This window comes from Bacillus rossius, chromosome 15, assembly GCF_032445375.1.
Source record: "Bacillus rossius redtenbacheri isolate Brsri chromosome 15, Brsri_v3, whole genome shotgun sequence".
In the NCBI taxonomy this organism is placed as follows: domain Eukaryota; kingdom Metazoa; phylum Arthropoda; class Insecta; order Phasmatodea; family Bacillidae; genus Bacillus; species Bacillus rossius.
Genome location: NC_086342.1, coordinates 27,472,222 through 27,484,630, shown reverse-complemented (window position 1 = coordinate 27,484,630; position 12,409 = coordinate 27,472,222). Strand labels below are relative to the sequence as shown.

The following is a 12,409-nucleotide window of genomic DNA, read 5'->3' as shown; positions in this document are numbered from 1 at the left end:
AAAGAATATTGAGATTAAATCCATTGCTATTATGATTGATATTGTCTAAAGTGATAATTTTGAGTATAAATAAATACACCCGATTTTGTAACTCACATTTCAGTGTATTCCGAGGAGATATTTTAACAAGATGAAATCACACTTAGGTTACCACCTTTCCATTTCACGACATTGTAAACCATGAATCTATTTAATTGTACTAGATTATGCCTTCGTTTACTCCTACACTTTCATTTATTAAATATTTAAATATTTTCGTCTTATTACAGATAAATACATTATTTGAAGCTTTCCGAAACAATCATCTTTTTATTTGAAATATATAATACTGGTATCAGATTTACCTAATAGTTGATTATTAGTTAAGGTAGGTATTAATTAAACAAAATTCCCATATTTTACACACATCACCTCTTTTCCCACAGGGATGATACGCAAAGATTACAAAAACTACATATTAAGGTAAATATCTTATCTTTTAACCAAAAGAAGCCAAGCTTATCCGGTTTGTACTACAAAAGTTGTCAAATACAAAATATTTAAATAAACGTACATTTGTATTGAATTTCAATTCATTCAATTTTTTATTACAACTTAAAATGTGATATTATGAAAATCGAGGAATAAGAGATGGAAGTTAAAGTTACGTTTATTAATATTAGCTAGTAATTAAAGTTAAGTTTGGTTGGATTAGTAGATATAGTTTTTTAAGTCAATACAATATTTACAAACTTCTTACTCTGCAGTACCAAGTAGTAAATAAAATTGTAAAATATTGAGGTTTATAAATAATACCGAAAAAACAAAAATTTTAATAACTTTATTATTGAGTTGTATATAATTTTAGTACCTGTTCCAATAGTTTTTTCAACATTTCATCCGATGTAGAGAGTTGTATTTATATTGCACATATGTAACGTAGTCTTACCATATTTTCTTTAGATGTGTATAGTCTACTTCATGTTAGAAGTTTTATTTCTGTCAATAAGACATTTAAGTATAAGTATAACATTCCCTAATACTGTGTCAGTCAAAATGTGTGTAAAAAAATTGCCTTTGTTTAAGGATTTTGTCTAGTCTTTTCCGCTTCATTATATAGTTTAAAATTTTGCTCTGTAGATCGTAAGACTCGATGGTCGACGTATCTTATCCGGCAGCGAAATATAGCGGTGTGTGTGTGATTTGCTAATAGACATTCAGTTAAAAACACAATTTACGTAAATGTATTTATCAAGCCTAGCATCAATCTATCATATTTCTATTCATCAACTTCTGTTTCATTTTCACGAAATAACCCCTACATTATGCCGAATAGGAAATACACTTAAAGACAACAATGTTTCATGTATGTACAACACTAAAACTGTATATTTTTTCCTATTGTATCAAGACTAAGACATAACATAATCGAAGCGAAGTTGACATAAATGGCTAATGACCTATTAATAATCAACTCTAAACTTCCAACTTTGTTTTCATTGACACGTGTCATCATTACTGACATTCTTCTAAGCTACGTACAAACACATTAAATTTAGAAAAAAATAACGTGATTTCAAAACTTCAATATAGACTAACTTTATTTCCCTCATGACATTAAGCTTCGGTGGCGCAGTGAACAAAACACAAGTTCCAGAAACTCGTGATCAGAATCAACACGGTTCAAACTCCAACTGCTGCTAACACTGGCGAAATTTTTATTTATTTGAAATAAAACATTAAGTCCAAAATGTTATTCATCCGAATTTTAACGTCCTTTCTTTATTTATAAAGTAGTCTAAAAATTTTATAATCCTGCTAATATATAAATGTGGATAGTTAAATATTAGTTGTTCAAACACGTCATTAAAACTGAACGCTAGTTTCCAGGATTAACTCAATTATCGAATTCCGCACCTAGAGAGGGGAAAAAAAATTTAATTCGGTTTTATAACGGAAAATCATAGACATACAAACAGTGACATTGTGTCATTCTATTTATGACCACGTGACGTCAACCCTTGTAATGAGTACAATAGAGTGTAAGAAATAAATAATAACAATGCGTTTGTACTTTTAGGTAGATTACGAAGAGACAATAACTATTGTAGCCGTTACCATGGTGCGTCTACCGGAAAAATTATATATGGTTTACGTCTACTCAAAGTTAATACATATAACACATTTTATAGACACGATAACTTTGGTAATTTCGCAAAAATCACTTCCAAACTGATACATAAGATATAGTAATGGAAAATATCGGTCGCGTTCGTTTATGAGCCAAATTCCGTGAAAGGAGTAGAAATGAAAGATTTATTGATATTAAAAAAAATCGCAATAGCTAAAAAAATATGACAAATATCGCAACAGATTGAACGCACTATAATTCGTTGGGAAAAAAATTTCTTTTCAAAATACATTTTTCATACGACCAAACATAACTGCAAGGGTTGGAGGACAAACGTAATTCATAACTACCTTAGTTGCTACACTATCTAAACCGTTCGCAATGTTCGGTAATCATATAACAAGGGGTAGAATAATAGGTACAAGTATAGTAAGGCGTACAATATTTAATTCTATCTTATTTATTTAAACTTCCTAAATTATGGTCTAAACTTTTATTGAAATACAGTTTTATGTAGTCATACATTACAGAAACGGGTGTAAATACAAAAAAATCAAAACAACCCTTCTTGTAAGTAGGTGTTACAAACAAATCCATAATAATTTATTGTCATCATTCTCAACATTAATTAAACCTTTGTCTGAAATAATTTATGATAAGACTAACTATGAAAACAAAAACAGGAGGGAGGCGGTATTGGAATTTAAATATCTTACCTATAAAATTAATTTCAAACCATGTTAATATTATCCTAATCCTTCTTTTAACACAAATTTTTATACGCGCGTGTATAAGTACAAGGGATAATAAATAGTGTTTGAAAGTAAAAAATTGAGTAAAGCCTCAGTACGCAAAATTTGGAAAATCCGAAACTTGTTGACAATGTTTTATTGATCACTTAAGAATATTGAAGAATGTTTTGTGCATAATAATTTTTAAAATGTTCAGAACTTTATAGACGTTTCCAGAATAAGTAAGTGCTTGGGAATCTACCTACACCTGTAAGCTGTGCCGAAAGGATTCTACGTTTTCTTTTATCACAACTTTACTCTTTCTTTACAAGAAACTTTACTCTTTCGTATTATTTAATACTTTAGAAATTAATAGATTTTGAATTCAACAGCTTACTAAACTTTTATTAATACTGTCCCTAAATTATCCATACCCATTTATAGTTTTTAACACTTACGTACACGTTTGTACGCACCGTATAACGAATTTTGTAGAATTCCACACAGTTTATCACACAAATGATTTTTTTGCAAACGTTTTCCTAATTCACACAGTTTATCACACAAATGATTTTTTTGCAAACGTTTTCCTAATTCACACAGTTTTGTTCTCTTTCGCATACTGTACTCATTTTCACACAATTATTATACTTTACACGTTAATGCTTATTTTCGTATACTCTTCCATATAATAACATTCGTTTGAATACATATATAGGCCTAGATTAGCTTACTGTTACCTATTTTAATCACTGCTTTCTTTCTTTGTGCACATTTCCGCATACTATAGTGTTCTAATACTTAAGCGTAATTACCTATGCATACCTTCCATAGGTTTTCCTAATAGCTTACACTTTGTAAACAGTCAACCGTTTACAGGTTGATTTCATTATCTGATGTTTATTGTAAATTAATTATTATATTTAAATATGTATTTGTATTATAAGTTGTACCAGCAATCACACTAATATGGATAGCTAAGGCCAGCCAGTATGTTTAGTCTTTGGAAATTGCAGCAGTTTAATAATTTATTGTCTTCATTTAATTATTCTTTGGACGCCTATTCCTTTTTCTGCAAGCTTTACATGAGTTAAACACAGGTTTAATTACCGTACATTGGATTTTACTACAACTGCTGAGTATTTCTTCCTGCTAGTTGCGAGCTCGCTGGTTGCTACAACAATCCTGGGAAGTTGAGGTTGAAAAGAAAGGAATAGAGAGGATTCTAAGACGCCATGTTGGAGATAAGACGTTTCCCTTGCGATGTGTCGCCAAAAACCTGGTGCCCGCAAAGGAAACAAGAAAATCGTGTCCGCTACGATAGTTAGATACTACAGTGTTAACAGAGTATTCAGATAGGAGAATTCTGAGTTCATCTACCTCAGAATACAGGGTATACGCCTTAACACGACATACGCGGCGTTTCGCGAGTGCTTCCAGCATCGCGACTTCTACATCTGATTCCTGCCATCTCGTGGTGAGAACTTTCCTTGTACCACGTTTTTCAGGACCATTTTGGTGTCGCCGATCCAGTCAATGAGTCGTAGCGGATTAGAACTCTATTGCAGCGTCCCTTTCTACAAGTTCCTGCGACCATACACCGATCTACCCAGAAGTCCTGAATGGCCGAAGAACCTGCCCTACCACAAATTGAGCTAGTACCGGTAGTTGCAAACCTTGATAATTCAGTAATGACGGTGTAGTATCGAAACTGGACCCGAATACATTCATGTCTGGCTATCTGTATTTGGTAGGTTATTTAAAAGCTGGTACAACGTTAGGATAATCTGAACCTAATTTTTCTAGTCAAACTTATTCAGATCAATAATTTTCAGTTCAAGTATTGTACATATCTATGTGTAGAAATTATATCAATTATATACATTAAATAATTTGATATTGCTTTAATTATTAAATGTTATCAGTTTTGGTACTAACCATACACGGGTACAGCCAACCACCATACTTTGACAGCCAGTTAACATACATTACCCCGTAATACCATCTGTAATTACTCAAATATAAGTAACTGTGACGTGTTAGCTGTGTCAAACGCAGTTGTAATAGTCATAGACAGGCACACGTTCGCGTCACAACTTTAAAAATATTTCGCATGTAGGTATATTTTTGCTTACTTTCTGCAAATGTTTTTTTTCTATCTTTGCATATTTTATCATAGTTTGCACACATTTGCAATTACATTATTTATACGTTTTACGTTATGCACAATATAACATGTATTGCATATTTTGTCACGTTTTGATTTTCAAAATTTTTAAATGTCTCTGCTCTGAAGTTAGATACTTTTTATTTTTAATAAAAAATATAGTGTTATATTAAGTATTCTTATTTAATTTGATGAGCATTCATCCTAGAATAATTAATTTCAAACAGCTAAGGTCTAAACGATTGAAATAGACAAATTTTGGCCTAGATTCTTAAAAAAAGAATATAAAGCCTGGTCTCACACTATGCATTTGTTTCCAAACATTCAACTACATTTAATTTTTTTTAATTACATTCTTACAAAATTTTTCATATTTTCTATACTTTTGAACAATTGTAAGTTTTACTAAAGAGCTACCGTTTTAGATATACTGGACACGACAAAGAGATGACTATTTAGAATAAAAATATATATTTTCTGTACCACTATAATATGGTGATAATATTTTCGCAGTAGTGCAGCTTCTTACAGACCTGAGTGTATCAGAACGCTAAGCGGTTAAACGGTAGTACAACACGTCAACGAAGGGCAACACAGCTAATGATGTTCTACGTTGTACACGTTAAAAAGATAACTTGGTTTAGTTTTTTTTTACAACAAAAATTTACTAAATATTTTTTTTTAAATAAATTGTGTCTCTGTTATTTAAGAAGTTGATAAATATATCAAACCTTAAAATCTAAAGTCTATCTTTACTTTGAATAAAACTTAATCCAACAATACTAACATATTATGTAATATTTTTGCATATTGCTGAATACAAACTTAACAGGAAGTCATTGGTTACGAAAGTATAAACACACGTATTTCACAAAAAAAATCAATATACATTTTGATGAAAGGTAATTATTAATTGTTTTATTCATGGCCTGATTGTGTTTAAAATGCAATAAAATATTATAAAAAAAATTAATTTTTTTGCAAAACTCCACGACCCCGGATAAACCCCCCCGGGTTGGTTTTCCACATGGGAGCACATAAAGAGTTGTTGTGCATTGTTCGGCTGTTGGACATAAAACTTAATTTTTTTTAAAATTATTAGTTAATTCAACGATACAAGTTTTTTAGTTATTAAACATATTATTTTTTGTCTCAAAATGAAATATCGCCATGTTTGATACAGTTGTCATTACCCATTCTGTACTTCATTGTTTACGACAGAGCAGCAGACATTAATTAATAAAAATTAAGAATATAGCTTGCCAGTTAAAAATTATTATTAAATTGAATAACAAATGTTGATGGTTTTGAAAAACTAATTTAAAGGAAGACTGATCTAAATTCGTGAGTTTTGGGTAAAATGAAAGCTCTTGACCGTCTTTCAAGTATATGTCTACAGGGATGTTCTTTATATTACATACACATTAACTGAGGGGTTGTCCTAAAATCAGCCTCCAAGGTGGGTTAACACAACCCCGTGCAGATTTTCCACCATGAACCGACCCCATGGATACACGAGAAGCATAGTTATTACACATAGCTCCAAATTAGTTTTTTCTACCCTATAAACAACCCCCCCCCCCCCAAATTCCCCCGCTACACAAAGGTCTTAAGCTATCAAAATATAGTATCTTTAGAGGTTCTTTATATGTATGCATGCATTCGGACGTCAATAGTGGGCAATGGAAAGATTTAATTACATAGTTCGTTCATACATATAGGTCAAGCTAATAAAAGCGTTATAAAAAGAATGGTTCTTGCCCATAGCACGAAAGTAGTGTTTTTTTTGCCCCTATGCCCCTACGAGTTAGTCATGAAATTATTGGATTCTCATCGGGATGACATATACTTGCAAAGTTTGAAATCGATATAACAATTTGAAGTATGTTAAAATCGACTTAAAATATTTGATTACATAGTTAGTTACAAGTGAAAATAATAAAAGCGTCATAAAAAATTATAGTTCTTGGCAGTATATCACCCCAACAATCGTGATTTAACAGTTTATACTTTTATGTTTTCTTTTATCATGAGTTCTACACACTACCGCACACATACATTTTCACATGTTGCACATCTTTGAAATGTTACACAATTTGCATGCATAAGTTTCCATATTTTTTCAAACAATATCATTCCTTTTTCCTACTTTCCGATAATATCCCACACGCGAACTTTTTTTTTTTTTTTGTAAACCGTTGCACGCTTTTGTACATTTCCTCATGCGCTCGCATACTTATTCTTACTTTTCAATATATTCGCATACTTCTGCATAGGCCTACATTAGCTTGCTTTCACATATTTTTGCACACTTCCGCATTTTTTCATACGGTATTATTTACGCACAATTTGTATCCTTACCATACGGTCTCCTAATCGCTCATACTTTAAACTCATTTGAAATCCTTTAGCATATATTTGCATACGTTTTCTTACCTTATGCACATTTTTACAACCTTTGCAGAGTATAATTTTGCACACATTTATTATACTGTTGCGCACTGCATAATTTAAGCCGCCTTTTGAACTTTTTGTTGTTTGGTATTTCTCTACACATGCATACTTTTCCATATTTTTCAACTCACACAACCGTTAACTCTGAAGAATAGTTTTTTTTTAAATCTAGTAAATGGACTCCGTGAAGAATTCTTGGTTTATTTGATGAGCATTATTCAGAAATGTACGTAAATTTTCTTAATAGATAAGTTGACTATAAATAAAATAATGAGCATGAATTCTCATGCTCTGACACTCTGACATATTCTTTAAAATTATACTTCTTTAGGCGCGTTATGAAAAAATTATGAGAGTGAAATTTTAAGATGCGCGCGCATCACTGTAACACAAAATTAACAGGTTGAAGCTGTCCGCTAAATCGCTCATTAAGTCTAAAAAAAAAAGCTACCCACAAAATAGAAATAGAACCTCTATTAGTCGCGCATGTTGGCACGCTCGTCGCCTCTAATCACTGTTTTCATATTTATAATATTTATCCACATGTTTCTAGTTTCTACATTCACAACACGTGTTTTAGTTTCATACTAGTGCGAATTATATATGTACTAGTAAATTATATTCAGTAGTGATTTAAATTGAATATTTTGATTAATATTATTTACTATTCGTACATATTAGTAAAACAATTAAAATATTATTATTTAACACATATAATACTAAATTTTATTAAATTATTAATGTTAAATATATATTATTGGTTATTTAATATAAAATATGAAAAAAAAATAAGTTAAATAAAAAATTTGTGATAATAATTAAAATCGAACATCATATTAAATATTATTTCTAGTATTTATTATTAAATTGAATAAATAATAAATATCTATTAATAAAAATGAAAAGTGAATATTAAAATAAGAAAATATTAAACATTTAAAAAAATGAATACACCTAAATTAAATTTTTAGTTTAATTAAATTTTTTAATGTATTTATTTTCTTTGAAAAAATAAAATAATCAATTATAAATATTTAAAATTAAGAATATTATAATATTTAGTGAAAATTATGTGATATAAATTTATTATTCTCTAAATTTTATTTTTAAAATTTTAAACTGAACTTTATTAACTGTGTTGACTATCTGTTTCCAGCGCTTTATATTTTATTATTTTATTGTAATTAATTATTTGCATGCAATTAAAAACTATTTTTTAATGATGCCTAAGAAGTATAACTTCTCACGCACCCCCATTTCCCCCCCCCCCCCCCCCCAATTATTTTGTACCACTTATTTTTTAAAACATTGCATTATTTTTGTTCACACATGGAGCATAATTTAAATAAACTGATTTAATTCAAAAATTAGAATATTTTGCAAAACTCCGTCCGCCCCGGGGAGAAACCCCCTTGCCAATGGCTTCCGCAAGGGAGCACATAAAGAAATGCACTCCCTTGCGGAAGCCATCTTCAGGGGATTTTTTGATTCCGCCCATTACCGCTCCTCCCGGTCCGACCCTGGCGGGGTTTCCAACCACGAACGCCGCGCAACGTTCGTGTGAAAACCCCGCTTGGCCGCAGGCGGGGCGCGAACCCGGGACCTGCAGACCGCGGGTCGGACACTCTGCCCCGGAGCTACAGGGCAGAGCGGCGGTCAGCAGCCTCGTGGCGGCTGACATGCTCCCACCTGTGCCCTAGGGCGCGAACCAATGTTCACAAACATACTTACGTGTTACGTATTACTGTTTAGTGAATTTCAACAAGAAGTATTTTAATAAAATTCCTCCTTGTCGAAAATTATAATCCAGAACCAGAGAGTAGTATTTTAATAAAGTATTTTCCGCTTTCATTGGAGCCGTTTAATTTTATAGTTATTAAGTAGTTTAAAAATTTGGTCTACTAATTATTCAATTCTATAGTTGACGTAGTTGCTCCGGTAACGGGTGCGGAAACTATGTGTGATTCGCGTTCAGAAATATAGGTGAATGTTTAGAGAATTCTACGTCAAATTTGTGCCCGAATTTAAAATTGTATTTGTCACATGACTTTGCTTGCTACCGAGGTTAGATGTTACACATCTGTGGCGAAAAGCGAAATACTTTTTTTTTTTTCGTTGTTGCATAATTCCACGACCCGCAGGGAGAAATCTCCCAGGTTGGGCCAGGAAGTTTGAGCAACGCAACTCTATCGGGAAGCAATGACGGGCATAAACCAATACGCTGTTTTATGCGGAGCACTTGTTTGTCGCAGAAACCCAACACATAACGTAAAATTTGTTAGTTTGTACGGAACGCAGATAACAACTCAAGATTAGCAATTTAAAAACAAAATACGAGATTCAAAGGAAGTAACTAATTCAGAAAATAAGCACAAAAATTTGGTTGTCTGTAAAGTCGGTTTACGGACGATAGTTTAACGTGACAACGTCATAACATATCATTGATGAAATGATTGATCCAGAAGAAAAGGAAATATCTTATTCGGCCTGAGACTGAGCCGCAACCAAACCATTTAAGCATTAAAAATATTATATTCTTTGAGGAAGAAATTTTTTTTTTTAATTTTTCTAGCTTTTGTATGATAAAATCTACCTCTGCATGCTTTTATGAATAAAATTGAATCATTTTTATTGAATTATCACTATTTTGAAACAAAGGAGTGAAATGAAATGTACAATTTAATTAATAAACTTACTTTTATTTAAATTCATTAATTCAAATATATTTATTACTTTTGAAATGTTGCGTGCGCCGTATTTATTTTTACAAGTACAAAAAAATTTCGCAGCCGCCGGGATTCGAACCGAAAATCCTTTGGATTGGAATTCAGCCATGAAATTTTTGAATATAATTTTTTTAATTAAGTACGTATATGAATTTGTAACAAGCTTTTGTACGCAACTTAGTCTGCGTGGAATTCAGTATTGGATAAAGAGTGAAAAATTAATTATTAAAAAATTTGTGAGTCTTTCAGTACTGGCCAGTGATGTGTAAACATCTACACTCAGTACCGTCCCAATTGATGTGTTCTCACGTTGAAATGAAGTTATTACAATAAAATCGTGCCCGAAATTTAACGTTTAATTCTTCAATATAATGCTGAACGTGATAAAAACATATACATAAATTGTGTTTCTACTGCATTTATAGGCAGCAATCACACTTCAGTTATTAAATAATTCTATTAAATGGGTATAATTTGATCTTTATAATGAAACGGCATTAAAACAAGCGAAAAAGACTCGAAAAAGTACTAATTCTAGGCTTTGAACCTGATATTCGACAAAGAATTTTATTTATATTCAGCCATCTGAAATCAGTATGTAGGTTTTTCTTATAAACAAACCTTAAATATTGAGCTGATTCAATATTATTGTATTATAGATTTATTAAAAAAAAAGTTTAAAAAAATTTCCAGTGGCGGGATTTGAACAACCAAGAGCGCGTTCTACCACAAAGCTCAGGACGGTTTGGGTTGAAGAAGGAGACCATGTATTATTAAAAGTGTAATGCCATTTTTTAACGTATTTTCGAACTTTAAATTATGACTATTTTATTTTACCAAATTTATAACTAATGGTAACGTAAGCGACAATATACGGATTTATACTGCTACACGTGGGTCTACTATCTCTCTTCCAGACTAGAATTTTCACAACATTACTCCTATTAATGCCGTATTCCGAGTGCTAAGATATATTTCACATCTAAAAATGTCCATACTTTTAAAAAAGGTTCCTTTGTAAACCAATTTCCAATGTATACTACAATGAATATATTTTAACCTTGTACAACATAAGAATACGCATTTCTTTCATTTATGAAATACGTTTTCTGAGATAATAATGAGTATTTATTTTGAAAATTAAGGATAACTTTATATTTTTATTGAAATATTTTTTTACAAACCATTGAAAAAGATAATCGCATATTCAATAACTGCATTTTATTTGGATTTTTTATGCTTATTAATGTGCTCAGTTAATACTAGAAAGCTGTCCAGTGAAACGGTTTACAAATAATTTTAACGATCGAAGGTACTGAGACAACCCAAATTATAAATGCCAGGATAAGAATCCGAACCTGGTATTACTGCAAACACTATTTTGTAGTGATACAGTAGTTTTCACGTACTGAACAATTTTACAGGAATATTTCTGGTCAATATTTAGACTTTTATATTAATCACCAAGTTTGTGAGGAGTAAGTTCAACTATAATTTCAATTTCTTCATCAAAGTCACTGTGCATAAAGACGTTCCAAAAACTTCACATTTAATTTATTTAAAATACAACAAAAAAATTAACAGACTGCAATACATAAATATAATTTTTTTTTTTCGAAAAAAAAAAAAAACTGGCGCTAATTTTACAAAAGTCGCATACGTAAAAGCGACTTAAATAACAGTTTTACATACAATCGGGAAGTCTGTTACTCTGACGCCACAAATATGACACGTCACGTCCGTCAGGCTACTGTGATCCCGACAGTCGTGTTATCTCCACAGAAGGGCTTACCTCGCCAGGGTGGTGTGGCTCGGCTGCCCCATTAGACCGCTGCTACGGCACGCACGTGCGGCCTCTGGCCGGCTCGTGTGCTGACTGGCACGAGACCAGCAGTTCTGGACAACACCAGCCAGTAACACTTACCACACGTGTGTCACTGCGAGTCATTCAGCACACGCCAGGGATGTGTGACATACAACCTCGCGTGCTCTCGTGTTGCAAACAACGCCTATGACATGATTATCGGACACGTAATTTAACGTAGAATTCTTAAAACATAATGCTGAGCGTGCATGTAGTTTCTGCACCGCCGCCAGAATTTGTTGCCGGTGCAGCTAAAATAACGGCCCCCATATGTACCAGAAAGACACTCAAATAATCACGAAACACAGACGATGCGAAAATATTTTAACTATCATGTGGTATAGAAATATTTTTTTT

The 12,409-nt window shown here is 31.9% G+C and overlaps 1 long non-coding RNA gene across 1 annotated transcript in view; it reads right to left on the bottom strand.

Moving 5' to 3' along the window:
* The window catches only part of LOC134539687 (uncharacterized), a 73,128-nt gene extending 61,052 nt beyond the window's left edge, over nucleotides 1-12,076 (bottom strand). The window contains exon 1 of the long non-coding RNA XR_010076343.1: nucleotides 11,981-12,076. This is a non-coding gene — a long non-coding RNA (uncharacterized LOC134539687). The remainder of the gene's footprint in view (nucleotides 1-11,980) is intronic.
* Nucleotides 12,077-12,409: the final 333 nt, after the last annotated feature.